The sequence below is a fragment of the Ovis aries genome, chromosome X, assembly GCF_016772045.2.
Source record: "Ovis aries strain OAR_USU_Benz2616 breed Rambouillet chromosome X, ARS-UI_Ramb_v3.0, whole genome shotgun sequence".
Classification (NCBI taxonomy): Eukaryota; Metazoa; Chordata; class Mammalia; order Artiodactyla; family Bovidae; genus Ovis; species Ovis aries.
In genome coordinates this window covers 27,718,229-27,735,358 of record NC_056080.1, presented here as the reverse complement: position 1 = coordinate 27,735,358, position 17,130 = coordinate 27,718,229, and the positions used below count along the sequence as shown (strand labels likewise).

The 17,130-nt window shown below is 36.8% G+C and overlaps 1 protein-coding gene across 1 annotated transcript in view; it reads right to left on the bottom strand.

Moving 5' to 3' along the window:
* IL1RAPL1 (interleukin 1 receptor accessory protein like 1) overlaps positions 1-17,130 on the bottom strand; it is a 1,455,753-nt gene that overhangs the window by 1,022,046 nt on the left and 416,577 nt on the right. The window lies entirely within an intron of this gene.

Genomic DNA, 17,130 nt, shown 5'->3' with positions numbered 1-17,130 from the left:
CTAAAAGAGCAGAGTTGTGTAGGTGCAAGAGATCTTCTGGCTGGTGAAACCTAAAATATTTACACTCTGGTCCTTTGCAGAAGAATGTTACCAATGACCCCTCCCCCAACACCTGTTCCTCTGAGCTTTTCTCATCTCAGTAAATAGCAACTCTATCAGCCCCAAAGCTCAAGCTGAGAATTCTGGATTCTTCCTTGACTCTTTCTCTTCTTTCACACTATACATAAAATCTCCCAGCGAATTCTGACCTCTTTATCTTCAAAATATACTCATAATCCAATCACTTCTCATGACCACTACTGCTGCAGCCCTGGACCAAGCCATTATCATTTCTTGCCTAAACTATTTAATGGATTCATAATCGGTCTCCCTGTTCTTTGTGCTGTCTCTCTCCTCAGCCTTTCCTTATACACCACTCACTCTCAGTTCATTTTCAATATAGAAGCCAGGGTTGCCATTTTAAAACAGTAAGTCAGATGACATTATGCCATTTTCCATTCACTTCCTACCTTACTCATATTAATTAACACCTTTTTAACCTTAACAAATTTACATGATTTTTCTAACCTTATAGCCATTGCTGCTCCATCCCTCACTGTGCCCCAGCCTCTCTGATCTCCTAGCTCTTTCTTGAACACAACAGGCATGTTAATTCCTCAGAGCCTTACCATTGCTGTTACTTGTGGCTGGGATGCTCTTCCCTGAGATTTCCCTATGCCTGGATCTCTCCTCTTCTCCCATCCTTTCTCAAATACCACCTACTCAGTGAAGTCTTCCATGTCCATCCTACTTAAAACTGCAAGCCCCTCACCATATTCCATATCCTGTCTTCCTGTTGTATCTTTCACCAAAGCATTCATCACTTGCTTAAGCAAGACATACCATATTTTACATATTTACTTTATGCATTGCCTCTCTAAATTAGATTGTTAATTGTGGAATCCCTGGTGACAAGAAGGCACTTAATAGGTGTTTTTGAATATGTGCTGACTGAATGGACATGTGGAGTTGAAAGAAAACAATCAATTGAAAGGTTCTCAATTTTCCTTCTGGCTTTTCAACGTTCCTTCAGTACCAAAGATGCATGTATCTAAGTTCTTTAAAGTTCAATTCAAATATTTATTGATCTCACAAGTGTTTCAGGTTTTGTGCTGTGACTTGGGAATTCCAAAATGACTTAGATCAGTATCATTTAATGTAGAAGGACAATTAAAGTATGACAAGGTCCACGGAGAGTTCAACAGAGAGAATTCAAAAAGGGCTCCAAAACAGAGGGCAACTCCCTTGTTGTCTTGAACAATAACCCAGTATCTCCCAGGAAAATTCTGGGTTCACAGAAGTGGAGGGAGAGTGCTGACCAAGCAAGTATCACAGGAAAGGAAGTAGAGACATAAAGCAAGCACTAAGCACAATATTTTCATACCACTGAGTCGCACCATGAGTTTGCAAAGGGGAGAAAATGGCAGCGCATGCAAATGAACAGATGAGTACTAGCCAGATGACAAAAGGCCTTATCTTACAGTTTTAACAGGTGGCAACATGATTTTCTTGAATGCAAAATTATCTTGATGTTTATGGTTTAATTTTTAAAAATACTGAGTCAATATAAAAAAATTGTTCCATTTTCCATGCATTTCAAATGTATATGCAGAGTACACGTGTTTATTTACCTACCTTTACATCTATACACACTTAGACCAGTAACTCCACCTACATTTCCCGTTATTCCTCTCCAAATAAATATGCTATATCAATATTATCTTAATGACATAAAGGAGCTGATCATTCTCCAGTTTAGAACTGGCCCACATTTAAGGAGAAGAGGCAGAAAGCACAGAAGTAAGTACCCCTGAGTTTCAGGACTTGGCTTACCATTTACAAGCCAAATGGCATAGCTCAAGTCTCTTAGTCCTCTGTATTTCAGTCTTGTTATAGCTCCTTGGTATAAAACAAGGAATATAACACCAGCCCTCACAGGAACTTCTTTAAGGATGAAATGAGATAATGGACACATTTTATTAAAATATAATACTATAGAATGGCAATAGTAGTAGTAGTAGTAAAGGAAATAATCAGGATTTCCATACCCCGGTATTTGATAGAGTTTTCGTGAACTAAAACTGAAAGTAGAGTTCAGTCTTCATGTGTATGTGTGTGTGCTCACTCAGTCATGCCTGACTTTTTGTGACCCTGTGGACTGTAGCCCACTAGGCTCCTCTGTCCATGGGATTTTCCAGACAAGAATACTGGAGTAGGTTGCCATTTTCCTACTCCTGCGAATCTTCCCAACCCAAAGATCAAACCTCTGTCTCCTTGCATTGGCAGGCTGACTCTTTACCACTGAGCCACCAGGGAAGCCCTCAGTCTTTATAACAGTGTCAAAAATTCAAGAAAATAGATATACACAAAAAGCATCACAGTAATGTACTTATTTTTTTCATTAATTAATTGACAAATAGTCATTGAAAACTACCCTTAATAATTCAACCGCAAAAATGTAATGCTTATCAAATACCATATACGATTCTATGCTTACATTCATTGTCTCAGTAATCAAACAGTCCCTTTGCAATACATACTATTACTATTTACATCTTCAGTTCAGTTCAGTTCAGTTCAATTGCTCAGTTGTGTCTGACTCTTTGTGACCCTATGAATCGCAGCACGCTAAGTCTCCCTGTCCATCACCAACTCCTGGAATTCACTCAGACTCACATCCATTGAGTCAGTGATGCCATCCAGCCATCTCATCCTCTGTCGTCCCCTTCTCCTCCTGCCCCCAATCCATCCCAGCATCAGAGTCTTTTCCAATGAGTCAACTCTTTGCATGAGGTGGCCAAAGTACTGGAATTTCAGAGTGTTTGAGTAACTTCAGGTGTCACACAGCAAGTTTTGGTAAAAGCCAGAAGTCACAGCCAGGACTTATTCTAGTACCAACATCTGTAACCACTACACTTATTCTAAACATGTACCCTGTTCTTTAAGTCTACACTAGGCCTCAAGAGTTTTGTGTTTAAGTGGAACTATAAGCTTAATGCCCTGATCACAGCATAAGTGAAGTGAAAGTTGTTCAGTCATGTTTGTCTCTTTGCAACCCCATGGACCATACAGTCATGGAATTCTCCAGGTCAGAATACTGGGGTGGGTAGCCATTCCCTTCTCCAGGGGATCTTCCCAACTCAGGGATTGAACCCAGGTCTCCCACATTCGAGGCAGATTCTCTACCAGCTGAGCTACCAGGGAAGCCCCACAGCATAACCATAAAGGAAACAGAAATTTTCTCCACAGAGATCTTTAAAATTCACATCTTCTTTGTACCCTGGGTCAGACCATAAACCAAAGAATGGACTGTGTGTTTCTCAAAACCAGGAAAAGTGTTTGCTTCATCTTACCTAAGCAATTTGCATATAATAGACAAACAAAATATTTCCTGGATGAATAAAGCAGAGGCCAGCTGTAATCCAGATTCATAAGTTATAAAAACACTGATAATTATGACAGCCAACATGTGGAAAGAAATCAGGGCTGATGGACTCAGCAACATTATAGAGAATCATTCAATTTTCAGGTTGGATATTATTTTTTAAGACACTGAATCAAAGACAGAATTAGCACCAACAGAGCAGAATAAAAGAGAACTAATGAAGAACTATAAGATCAGCCCTAAGACTGTTTACCTAGTCAATCACAGAAAGTCTAGTCAAACAGAGCTGGTCTACCCAAGGCCAGACTTAAGGTGTGCTTTGCACCCAAAGCTGACAAGTTATATCAGAAAATTTTTAAATAAGGAGATATGGTGTTTAGGCAGGAAAGAAATCTTAGGAATAACCAATTCGCAACTACTTCAGTACAAGCAAATTTATACTATTAAAATAGTAACATGATAATACTCTTGATTTAGTTTTCTGAAGTGATTTCCAAACCAGAGTGGTGTGTGTATTTTAATGCTATTGTCCAAATGCACTGAGTTGAGGTGGGTAGAGAATTCACTTGAGCTGGTACAGTGGGACATCCATCGTGCTGTGAAAGAGAAAGTATGAGAAAGGTGCTGTGTTCTCAGGAAGTCATGGTAACTGATAAACAGGTAAATGAATAACTATAATACAATGAGATAGGGTCAGCAATAGGAGTATGAACCCTGTGCTCTAGAACCTTTGCAAAATTGGAGGACAAACTCAATAGGATTAAATAAAGTTTGGAGAGAAAAAGATGTATGAACAGAAACTTCATGGATGAGTACATGTAATCTAAATGAGACATGAATACACACAAAGGAAACACCAACAGGGGGAAGGGCATGACCAATGGGAAAAGTGTGACAGATTTAAGTTATGGTAGGTAGTAGGTCTGAATATGTTTAATAAGATGTACAAGAAGGTGAAAGTGGCAGGTGATGAAACCATAAAAGTGAGATGAATCAAATTTAAATAGAACTATATTGTAACGGAAAATGTCTCCACTCTATAGTTTCAGGACATATTTTGTATTCTAGTTCTGTTCCTTACACCTGATCATGGAACTTGGAAAGATGTAGCACCTCTATGTAACAAATTCCTTTCCTATGAAACAGGAGATAACAATACCCCATCTCCCATGGTCGGTTGGGGAGGTAAAGATAATTGTCATGTACCTAGAAATCTAAGGTTCTTAACAAATGATAATAGTAATTACTATGTATTTCATATCTATGCTAAAAATGTTGGATGTCATTGGGTTGATGATGGAAAGTTCTGAACTACTTTTCAAGCAAGGAATAACAGCTTTAGGAAGATCTCCCTAACACAGTGTAAGTGACAGACTGAGGCAAATGAAAGAGCAACCAATCAGCAGATTATCAGAACAATTCAGGTGAAAATACAGGTGGCTGTGAAACAAGATGGCAGCACAAAGTGTGGAAAGAACAGAGCAGACACGATATGGAGCTTCCCTGGTGGCTCACACAGTAAAGAATCTGCCTGCAATGTGTGAGACCTGGGTTCCATTCCTGTGTTGGGGAGATTCCAATTTGATGGTAGAATTAAAAGGTGCCCAGTTACATGTGAGGTGAGAAAGTTGGTTATATTGATTATGGCTTCCTGAAAAAAGTGGAAACTTTCAACTGCTACAGAACACAGATATATTATATATATAATATGCAAGTTCTTTATCTTCTTAGTATGCATATGTTTGTAGCCATAATATAATTCACCCCATTCCATTCTCAAATACGGATAGGTGCAATTAATTTCTATGCTAAAATTTAACAATTTTCCTAATCTCCCACTTCAAATATACATGCACCCTTCTATTTATGTCTCTTTGATCATTCTGCTATATCCTCGGTAACATTTTTCTTCGAAGTTTAAATGACTAAAGAATTCTCCCAAGACTAATGAGCTCAGTATGAGAGTGAGCTGGTATTGCTCAATAATTTGGTACTCTACTCATGTCTTAGTGAGAAAACACATTCGTGCATTGACTACTGCTAATGATATCATGTTGCCAGAGCACCTGTAGTCCTTGTCTTGGACTTGTAGGTCATTGGGATTTATAGATTACCTGCTAGAGATTACAAAGGAGAATGCTGAGTGGCAATGGCAGCACATTCCCTTTGACTCCAGTGGATTGCTTCATTGAGAAGTCAGAAATTGTTTCACCAAAAACATTTATCCTTTTCTGTTCATGCATTCTAACACTAGAAAAATCACTCAGAATTTTCCAATCTCTAGGTGCATTATGAAAACTTTATAAATTAGAGGTGAAGATGGGGCAGGAAGACAGCATCCTGGCCTCCCATGATGGTTTTGCCTTGGGAGAAAAATAGAGTTCTGCATTAGGCATTTGCTAGTTACTGAGACGGTTGTGAAACAGGCAATCCATCACTTCAACCAAGAAAATAAGTTAAATCCATGTCTCGAGGAACTTTTGCAAATCAGGGAAAGCAGTGTGGCTTAACTCTATTGAAAATTCTGTACTTCTCTTTCCTTTTTGATTTGTTTTTCATGGGATGGATATGCAAGGAAGTTGAGTATGTATGTCATGTATAAATATTTTACATGTACTTTTTAAGACTGGTGTTATGTGACTGAAAAATAAATAGGGTGGCTGGAACAGATGAAAATTATATACATTTATATATATATATACACAGATATATAAAATAGTTCTGGTAAAATATAGCAGAATAAGTATGTTATTTTTTAAAGGAATAACTTTTGAGAATATTAAGGGCTTATATGTCAATGTACCATTGCTTTTTATGTCATATCCATAAACTCATACAAACAAAATGATATTTTAGTTATTATGATCATCAAATTTATTTAAAGGTTCATTGAGGGGTTATAAACTTGTGAAACGTAGAACGTAAGATTAGTTAGAATACCAGTAGACAAAAACAGAACTTCTATAATTGGCATGGTAACTGATAAACGGTACAAAATCACCACTGTTGAATGATTTGATGTTTGCTGAGTAAACTACCTACCTGAGCCTGAAGAACCAATATGGCTAATTTCTTAGTTCTTATAAAGGAGCAAAATGTGCAGACATAGTTTAGAATTTTATGTTAGGAGGAAAACAGACGTTTTTAAAAATTAATGCAAATAAGCAAAAACTATGTCTATTTAAAGTCCCAAATATACATTACAACATAGAAAATGTGTAACTCCAGAACACCTGAGAATAAAATTTCTCTGTTCTAAAAAGAATTTAACACTAGAGAGAAAAACAACTGATGCTACCACTGTGACACTCTAATAGCTATAATATTTTCATCTTCCTTAGCAAGGCCAGTCAAGATTATAAACCTAACAAACATCATCATAGAAATGGAAGTACATGAATGAATGGCTGGGATTAAGAAATCAGTATGTGGCTATTAGAGTATTATGTTCTAAATCTTCTAAAAACTGGACAAAAATGCCTACACCAAATAAAGGAGTTTCTATATAAGGGCAAGCTGGCTCGTAACTGTTCCTTGAAATTCAATATTTTGCCTGAATAACTCAATTTACACCTCTAAGTCTCTTAAGATTCAGACTAAAACCATGTAACTTTAAGAAAATTCAGGAAGCTCGGTTAAGAAAAAGCAAAATTTAATGGCATAGGAAAAGTACTATAATACCAAAATTAATTTTAAACACACATTTTCTCTGTGGGTTTTGGTAAGTAACAGGAACATAAGCTTGAAAATCTTTTAAAATGGATAAATAAATCTAAAAATACACCAGCTCCAAATCCAGCATGATCTAGGCAGATTGGACTTGTTTTAAACTTTCTCCTTACTGCATCATTTATTCTTAACTAGTTGGCTTGTCACATGGTACCTACAGCCTTGATACAAAAGCCAAAGTATGTTGGATGGATGGATGAATGGTTAGATAGACAGCTTTTACTACAAAAAAAATTAAATTGCTCTATTGTTTAAAAATAACTTATTTTTCTCCAGTAAATTGGTCAATAAAAGTATATATGTATATATACATATATATATACACACACATGATATCTAATCAGTTTAACAACTAATCCCTCTAAAGATAAACATAAAGAAGAAAATAAAACCTGTATTTCCACCACTGTTACTGGTTTGGTTCAGCAATACATGAACCGTGAACTTCCAAACGTTCAAGCTGAATTTAGAAAATGCAGAGGAACCAAAGATCAAATTGCCAACACCCACTGGATCATTGAAAAAGCAAGAGAGTTCCAGAAAAACATCTACTTCTGCTTTATTGACTACACCAAAGTCATTGACTGCGTGGATCACAACAAACTGTGGGAAAATCTTCAAGAGTTGGGAATACCAGATCACCTCCTAAGAAAACTGTATGCAGGTCAAGAAGCACCAATTAGAACTGGACATGGAACAACAGACTGGTTCCAAATAGGAAAAGGTGTATGTCAAGGCTGTTTATTGTCTCCTTGCTTATTTAATTTATATGCAGAGTACATCATGAGAAATTCTGGGCTAGATGAAGCAAAAGCTAGAATCAAGATTTCCAGGAGAAATACCAATAACCTCAGATATGCAGATAATACCACCCTTATGGCAGAAAGTGAAGAAGAACTAAAGAGCCTCTTGATAAAAGTGAAAGAGAGTGAAAAAGTTGGCTTAAAGCTCAACATTCAGAAAACTAAGATCATGGCATCTGGTCTCATCACTTCATGGCAGATAGATGGGGAAACAGTAGAAACAGTGTCAGACTTTATTCTTCTGGGCTCCAAAATCACTGCAGATGGTGACTGCAGCCATGAAATTAAGAGACATTTACTCCTTGGAAGGAAAGTTATAACCAACCTAGATAGCATATTCAAAAGCAGAGATATTACTTTATCAACAAAGGCCTGTCTAGTCAAGGCTATGGTTTTTACAGTGATCATGTATGGATGCGAGAGTTGGACTATAAAGAAAGCTGAGCACCGAAGAATTGATGCTTTTGAACTGTGGTGTTGCAGAAGATTCCTGAGAGTCCCTTGGACTTCAAGAAGATTCAACCAGTCCATCCTAAGGGATATCAGTCCTGGGTACTCATTGGAAGGACTGATGTTGAAGATGAATACTTTGACCACCTAACATGAAGAGCTGACTCATTGGAAAAGACCCTGATGCTGGGAACGATTGAGGGCAGGAGGACAAGGGGATGACAGAGGATGAGATGGCTGGATGGCATCATTGCCTTGATGGACATGGGTTTGAGTGAACTCCGGGAGTTGGTGATGGACAGGGAGGCTTGGTGTGCTGCAGTTCATGGGGTCACAAAGAGTTGGACATGACTGAGCGACTGAACTGATTGACTGACTGCCTCTGCAAACATCTCTCTTTCCCTCATACATAATGATTAACTCTTAATATGTTGTATTATGGAAGTTTTCTGATTTAATAATTAGTTCCCTTGATTGTAAATAGAATCTTCTTACAAACGTATTTTGTAATCTCATCCCCATGGTGTTCCTGTGAGGCAGACCTTATTATCCCTACTTTACATGTAGGAAAAAAGAGGCTGTGGGACATGTGTGTCTGCCTAAGGTCACAGAGTCAGAAAATGGCAGGATCAGAACATCCTTAGGATGACTAATAGATATGAAGTAACAGGATTTGCATTTTTGAACTTACATAAACTTGCTTTATCTGATATCATTTTATATTTGAACTCCCCATATTAATAACAGACTATGTACCATTACTTAATATTTCCATACAATAACACTTAACCAATGACTTATGGAACTAATGATTCTTGACTAATAGTTGTCGGTATTCTAAGTATATCCAAAATAATCTAAGGGTTCGAAAAAGGCCAATAGTTAATAATTACATATTAGATTTTATACATGAAATCTTTGCCTAAAAGACATTCAAAATTACATTTTAGATAATTCTGGTACAGAAATTCCCTTTTGTTTCTCCACAAGCAAAGAGCATGCCATATGGCCCTAGTGCCTTTAGCAAAAGCTGAGAAAAGAATGCGGGAAGCCACTTACAGTAACTAAGGGCAGACACACCACAGGAACCATAGGTGTCTGACATTCTCCCTCGGGCACCCGTTTTCTATCTGCCTCATTAATATTTATTTATTTTTTCCTCTTTAAAAATTAAGATGTAAGTAAAGATGGGTTTTTTTTCCCCCTCAGGGTTTTACTGAAATCATGTTTTAAGTGGAAGATATTTTCTTCACTTCAATACAAATTTATTGTATATCTCTTGCTTATTAGATTTAGGCTGTCCATGCCTACACAGTAGCACTCTCAATTATACATGTCAGTATCTAGCCAGACAACCGGTAACATTCACCAGTGAATTAGAAATTGGCCTGTGGAACTCAGGAATGGTTTGAGCTAGGTGTTCTGAAAGTCATAGTTGGCAACACGAAAATAGATTGATTGCCCATGCAGTGTGTCTAGAAAGACAAGAATTTAAAAAGAGAGGCTTGGGAGAATGTCTTTTTTTAGAGATAAGAAGAAAATTTATCTTTAAGGCATAAGAAAGAAAGGACTTATCTACTTGAAGTAGAAGGTTTTTCAAAAACAGCTTATCTTTCTCATAGGCCATTGGGATAAGGTTAAAGAGTTGTGACTTTGCAGGGTAGATACGGGGCAAAGAAGAAAAGGAAACTAGTTATAAATCTAAATGCCAGATTTGATACTGACCATTTGTGAGACTGAAATAGGAATATAAAACTTAAGAAATTAATTTTAGCCCCTAATGCTATCCAGCTGCAGAGCATGTTTTATGTCTTCAATGATGTATGGGTAGAGTAATTCGGGTGGGAAGAAGCTACAAAGTGATGTGTGTGCCATGAAGCAAAGTTGCTCAGTCATGTCTGACTCTTTGCAACTCCATGGACTGTAGCCTACCAGGCTTCTCAGTCTATGGGATTTTCCAGGCAAGAGTACTGGAGTAGAATGCCATTTCCTTCTCCATAGGAGAAGTGTGCCATAGGAGCTTCATTTTCGGTAGAGACTCTCTACATACTTTGAGCAGTAGAACTCAGACACTACACAAGTGTTCATGAAACTGGCCAAAAGAGATCACCGATCACTGCTTTGGCCTAGTTTATTGCCCACTGCTGGTTGTGCTGTATCATAGCAACAATAAATCTATAGGCCAAGATGTGAAATTTGCAACTGAAATATAGCTGACAAAAATTGAACAGTTCTGAGTCGGCCAGCTCCTGTAAAAACAGAAAAGTATATGCCTCAGAAAAGTATAACTATAATTATAAAACTTTTGGTTGTGATGCCTAAAGGGATTATAGGTAGGGCAAAAAGAAGTCATACTTAACAGGAAATATCACTAAGCTCAGGGGAAAAAATTGCTGTTGTGAAAGGCCACCAAACTAAGCCCAAGCACCAGCTATTAGAATGAATATGAATTGTTCAAGGAGTAACAGTGCTCGGCCTCCCAGCACCAAAGTTTGGCACTCTCTCAGGCACTCTTTTGCCCAGCTGTACATGGCATCTGAACCCCTCAAGGTATTCTCTCTTCTTTGTAATTCTGGTTCTGTCAGCTAACTGGAAGAAGAAGAAATAAGAGCTAGAGTAGCAACTTCCATTTATAAATGACTAAGAAAAGACATTCATTTACACTTCAAAAAACAAAACACAATCATTTCTTTTTCCAGAAAAGTGGAGAAACACAACTTGCCAATTGAAATGTTAAGGATCTGGTTGTTATAACAAATAATACAAGCTTCTTTGGAATTCTAATTATAAAATAGCCGGTTTTGCTGTAAATTGGGATCTTTTTGCATATATGTTTTAGAAGCAAGATAACTCACCTTAATTACTTTAATATTTACTTTAATAATATTTAATATCTGTGCCATTATATGGCCCCAACACCTACTCTATTCCAAAGAATTGCATGGTTATGAAGGTCTTTCTAGTACATGGCTACTGCAGTGGCTCAAGAATAAAAAGCACAAAATAAATGTTTATCAAATGAACAAACTATTATGAAGACAGGTTATTTTTCATCATTCATCATGAGGAAACTGTATTTCAAACAGTACTCTTTATGATAGATGGATTTACTAAATAACTTCATGGTATAAAGGCAGATGAAATCTCCCAAGGACACAAATGCTAAGAGCACACAGATTGCTTCATTATTTTTATTGTGTGAGCACCCACATTCCTGATAGACAGATATTGCTACCGAGGCCCATATGAAAGTTACACTGAAATCAATGTGAATCTTATAGGCAAAGAACTAGAGGATTTAAAATGAAATCAAGTGCAAGCCTCTCTGGTGTTATGCCAGTTCAATGACTTGTGAAGTTTTGAAGCTGTCCTTAGAGACTGTAAATTAATTCCTGAGGATTATCTGCCCTGCTAGGTAAAAGGTGGAACTGAAATTGAAAGGAGAAAAAGTTTGTTCAATTAAGTAAATTGCTTTATCCAGAGGAACTTTTTTTAAGACCCTCACGTTCTTGTCTGGCTTCTGAGAGAGAAAAAGGTTCGCTCTCCTTCTACAAAAACATCCACCTGGAACCTGCCTGAAAGTCTCTATGGTGTTGATGTCAGTGTATTAAATACATAAAAAAGATATACTGATAAATACATGAACGGTTGTCTCACTAAGTTAATTGAAACTCGATTAAATGAGTTTAAAAAAAATAACTTTGAAGTTCTTTCTCAACTTGAATTATGATGAAGCAATCAAAGCCTTCTAAGTATGAATGGAAAACAAAGTGTTGCTTACTACTTCTTTGATTGTTCATTTTTTACATACTGCTGTTGCTTTATGTTTTGGTTTTTGGCTGTGAAGCACGTGGATCTTAGTTCCACGGCCAGGGATTGAACCTCCGGCATTGGTAAGTGAAGTCTTAATGACTGAACTGCCAGAGAAGTTCTTCTATTTCTTAATAGACTGAATTCTGAGAAAGTGTGTGGGAATACTTGCCTGAGTTTTAATGACTTATCTTTTTTACTAACATTCTCTTACCATTCTACACAAGTGAATGGTGCACAGCATAAGACAAACAAGCTGCCATGTGACAAGCACCAAGCCAAGATGTACAATGTAGGAATAGTAAGAAGGAAAACACACACACTATAAACAAACTACTACAAAATTGTAGAAAGGGACTCTCACCCTAAACCTTAGGAAGAAACCAGGGTTTCATTCAAAACTGCTTGGCTACCTTAATAGAAGATGAGGGAAAATCTAGGCCCTATGAGAGAGGAACTCTCTGATATGCTAAAATGAGAAAGAAAACCAGAAAGAAAAATGAAATGGAAAAATTAAAATCAAAAAGAAAGACTAAACAAGTGAATCAGTACCACATAAGCCGGCACAATCTTTTGGAAAAGTAATTGGTACATACCCTTTACCCAAGGCAGTTGGCTACTAGAAATTTATCCCATAGCTACATTTGCATAAATATGAGAAAGTGTATGCAAATGCATGTACACCATGGCATGCTTTATAATAACAAAATTTATATACAATCTAACCCTGCATGAGAAAATGAATGGATAACACAGGCATTAAATGGAAAATACATCCATTGTATAGAAGAGTACACAGCACATAGAGAAAAATAAGGAAATCTATATGTGCAGAGATTGAATTTATATTTTTATGTGAAAAAGAAGTAAATTGTTGAGCAGAATGTTGTACAAATAGATAAGGACATATATATGCATACGCCTAGATAATTTATGGAAGACTAGACAGGCAAGTCTGATCTGTTTATTCCTGGGGAGAAAAATGGTGGCAGCAGATGTGGCAGAAGATTCAGATGGCTTTTTCTTACTTTACACAATTCTGTATGGATGGATCTTTTAATCAATGAACATTTATTTTAAACATTGAAAACAGTATAAAAAATATCAGAGAAGCCTGGTGGGCTACAGTCCATAGCGTCACAAAGAGTCCGACACGACTGAAGTGACTTAGTACATGAAAAATACAGTCAAAGTTTTCTTTAAATGATGTTATATCTAAATGTACATTCATAGAAACTTTTCCTAGATATCCTTTTCCTGTGCTGTGCTTAGTCGCTTAGTGGTGTCCGACTCTGCAAGCCCATAGACTGTAGCCCACCCAGGTCCTCTGCGCATGGGAATTCTCCAGGCAAGAATACTGGAGTGGGTTGCCATGCTCTCCTCCAGGGGATCTTCCCAACCCAGGGATCAAACCCAAGTCTCCCTCTTTGCAGGTGGATTATTAACCATCTGAGCCACCAGGGAAGATCAGATTTGTTTCTAAGTCACAGTTTAAAAAAATACAAAAATGTATGTAGAGTAGAATTACATAAAATACATATGTGCACAAATATATGCAAAAATATATACAGAAAACTTTCCAGAACTCTACATTTCAAAATTTATTAAAAGAGTAAGACTGTGACATAAGGTTGTGTAGGGTGGGTGGATCAAGGTAAAGTAAGGTGTGACTCTTGTGTTTATTCTGCTCTATCTCCTTATTTTGAAAATTTTATTTATACAGGACATGAATTCCCATATTATTTGTGGAATTTTGTAAAATAATGTTAAAGACAGCAGTAAGATGTAGGAATGATTTAAGCTTCTAAAGCAGAGAGCAAACAATGTAAAGAAATAAGAGATTCAACAATGTGAATATACCTAACACTACTGAACTGTATGCTTCAAAATGGTTACGAGGATAAATATTATATTAAGTATATTTTACCACGATTAAAATTTTTAAAATGAAAGAATGGAGAAATAAGGCAACAGAAGGGGTGCACAGAAAAACAAACCAACGTTAAGAATTACAGATGTTTATGAATGATGTACCAACATACTAACTGAAAATTTCCTGAAGAGGATCCAAAGATACATGTTTAAGGTTTCCTTCCCCATTACCCAGATCAGTGGTCTACCAAGGTGGACAAGTACGTTCCTAGAGGTGTTATTGATTGATCCCTTGCAACACAGGAAAATATATTAGAGGTTCTATTTTCACTCATTTCAGTCTCATCTTCCTGAATATCCATTTATTAATTTCTATGTATTTATTATTGATATCATTTATAGATATATGAAAAGAGCAGAACATGGAAGTAATTCACAAATCTATATACCTCTACTCAGGACATATAATGTAAAGTATTTGAAGATGATCTTTTTTAGACAATATTTCTGAGGGGCAACCATGAACTGACAGATTCTTGCCAGATATTTAAAAAACAAACAAAAACAAAAATACATCTAGGCAGGAAAAAAAAAAAGTTACATTTAAAAGAATAAAACTCCAAACTGTCCTCATTTTCCTATGCAACACTGAAAGTCAAATAATGTTGAGCAGTGCCTGCAGAATTTTTCAGAGAGAAATGTTGTGATTCAATAACAGTATTTTCAGGCAAGAAATTACGGAAGACGAATATATGTTCTGACTCACAGCATCTTAGAAAATATATTACCCATATATTTTTCTTGAACAAAATGCTAAAAAAGTAATCCAAACAACCGAGGGAGTTATCATAATTATGGATCCAGAAATGCCACATTATGAAAAACTGATGGCAGCTAATGAAGCCAAAAAACAGTATGTATAAAACTAAAATCAAATGTAGTCTTTGGGAGGAAAAAAAAAATTAATACCAGGAATCAGGCTCTTGAGTGACAAATTTTGCTACCTAAAACTGAAATGAGGGATTGAAGAGAAAGGAAAATTATCTAAAAATGCAAAGGTACTGCCAGGAAGACAAGATAAAAATAAGAAAAACTAGAGATATTGTGTTAAAGCCAAAACACCCTCATCAACAGTAAGAACTCTATTTGCAATGTCCAAGTGTATTAGACAACAAAACATCACTAGATAAGTTAATATGAAGCAAAATTATTTCAGTGCTTACATTTTCCAATACAGAACTAGGTTATCAACACCAAAACTGATTTTTTTTTCCTATAGAACACAGTCATCACAATAAAATATTTGATGCTCCTAAATTTTACAAAAGAAAAACAATATATCTTTAGTATGCCACTTCAAAACTCTCTTCCTTTTCCCCGAAGGAAAAGCGGGCTAAATGTTAGCATATAGATTTGGACAATGTATATTTCTGAGGGCTAAAAAGTATTGATTGTATTGCGGGCTAAAATGTTAGCATGTAGATTTAGACAATTTATGCTTTCTTAAAATAAGAGTAACACCTTATATTTAAAATATAAGGTAAAAAAAATCTAGTTCACACTTTGAATGAAACAAATGCCTAAAAGAATAGGAATGTTCCTAACATGTTCCCAGAAAAATTAAAATTATATCTGTCCAGATTAATGGTTCTCAGAAGGTGGTAATTTTACTTCCCAGGGGAATTTGGCAATATATGGAGACATTTTTGGCTGTCACAAGTGGGGAGGAAGGTGTTGCTGGCATCTAGCTGGTGGATGCCAGGGAGTTTGATAATCATTCCACAATGCACAGATTACTCACCACAACAACAATTACAAGCTCAAAATACACATAGTTCTGAAGTTATATGACCGTGATCTAAGACAGATGTATATAATTTCAATATTGTCTATATCACTATTACAAATATGTATGTGTTTGTGCATACACAGGAATTAATGGAAGGTTAATATAATTTGGGAAGAGAAAATTCACTTTTAATTATGTTATTTATAACACTAAAGTAAAATAATTATACTTGTTAAATAAAATAAAAAATATTATTTAATCTCTATCACCATCATCTATTAGGCTATCCTCAAATGTATGAAGGGAATAAAAGGTTTGATAACTTTGAGTAGATTTTGAATAGCCTCAAAAGATTTAAGTAGGAACTAAGGTTGGGCTCAAAGAGGAAGTCCCTGGTGGCTCAGATGGTAAAGAATCTGCTTGCACTGCAGGAGACCCAGGTTCAATCCCTGGGTTGCAAAGATTCCCTGGAGAAGGGAATGAAAACTCACTCTAGTATTATTGCCCGGAGAAACCCATGACAGAGAAGCCAGGAGGGCTACAGTCCGTGGGGTCCCAGAGAGTTGAACATGACTGAGCAATTAGCACTACTACAATTCAAACTATCTATCTTAATTTCCAGATGTTCAAGCTGAATTTAGAAAAGGCAGAGGAACCAGAGATCAAATTGCCAACATCCATTGGATCATCAAAAAAGCAAGAGAGTTCCAGAAAACCATCTGCTGCTGCTGCTGCTGCTAAGTTGCTTCAGTCGTGTCCGACTCTGTGTGACCCCAGAGACGGCAGCCCACCAAGCTCCCCCGTCCCTGGGATTCTCCAGGCAAGAACACTGGAGTGGGTTGCCATTTCCTTCTCCAATGCATGAAACTAAAAAGTAAAAGTAAACTCGCTCAGTCATGTCTGACTCCCAGCGACCCCATGGACCGCAGCCCAGCAGGCTCCTCTGCCCATGGGATTTGCCAGGCAAGAGTACTGGAGTGGGGTGCCATTGCCTTCTCCAGAAAACCATCTACTTCTGCTTTATTGACTACACTAAAGCCATTGACTGTGTGGATCACAAAAAAATGTGGAAAATTCTTCAAGAGATGGGAATACCAGACCACCTCCTGAGAAAACTGTATGCAGGTCAAGAAGCACCAATTAGAACTGGACATGGAATAACAGACTGGTTCCAAATCGGGAAAGCAGTACATCAAGGCTGTACATTGTCACCCTGCTTATTTAACTTCTATGCAGAGTACATCATGAGAAAC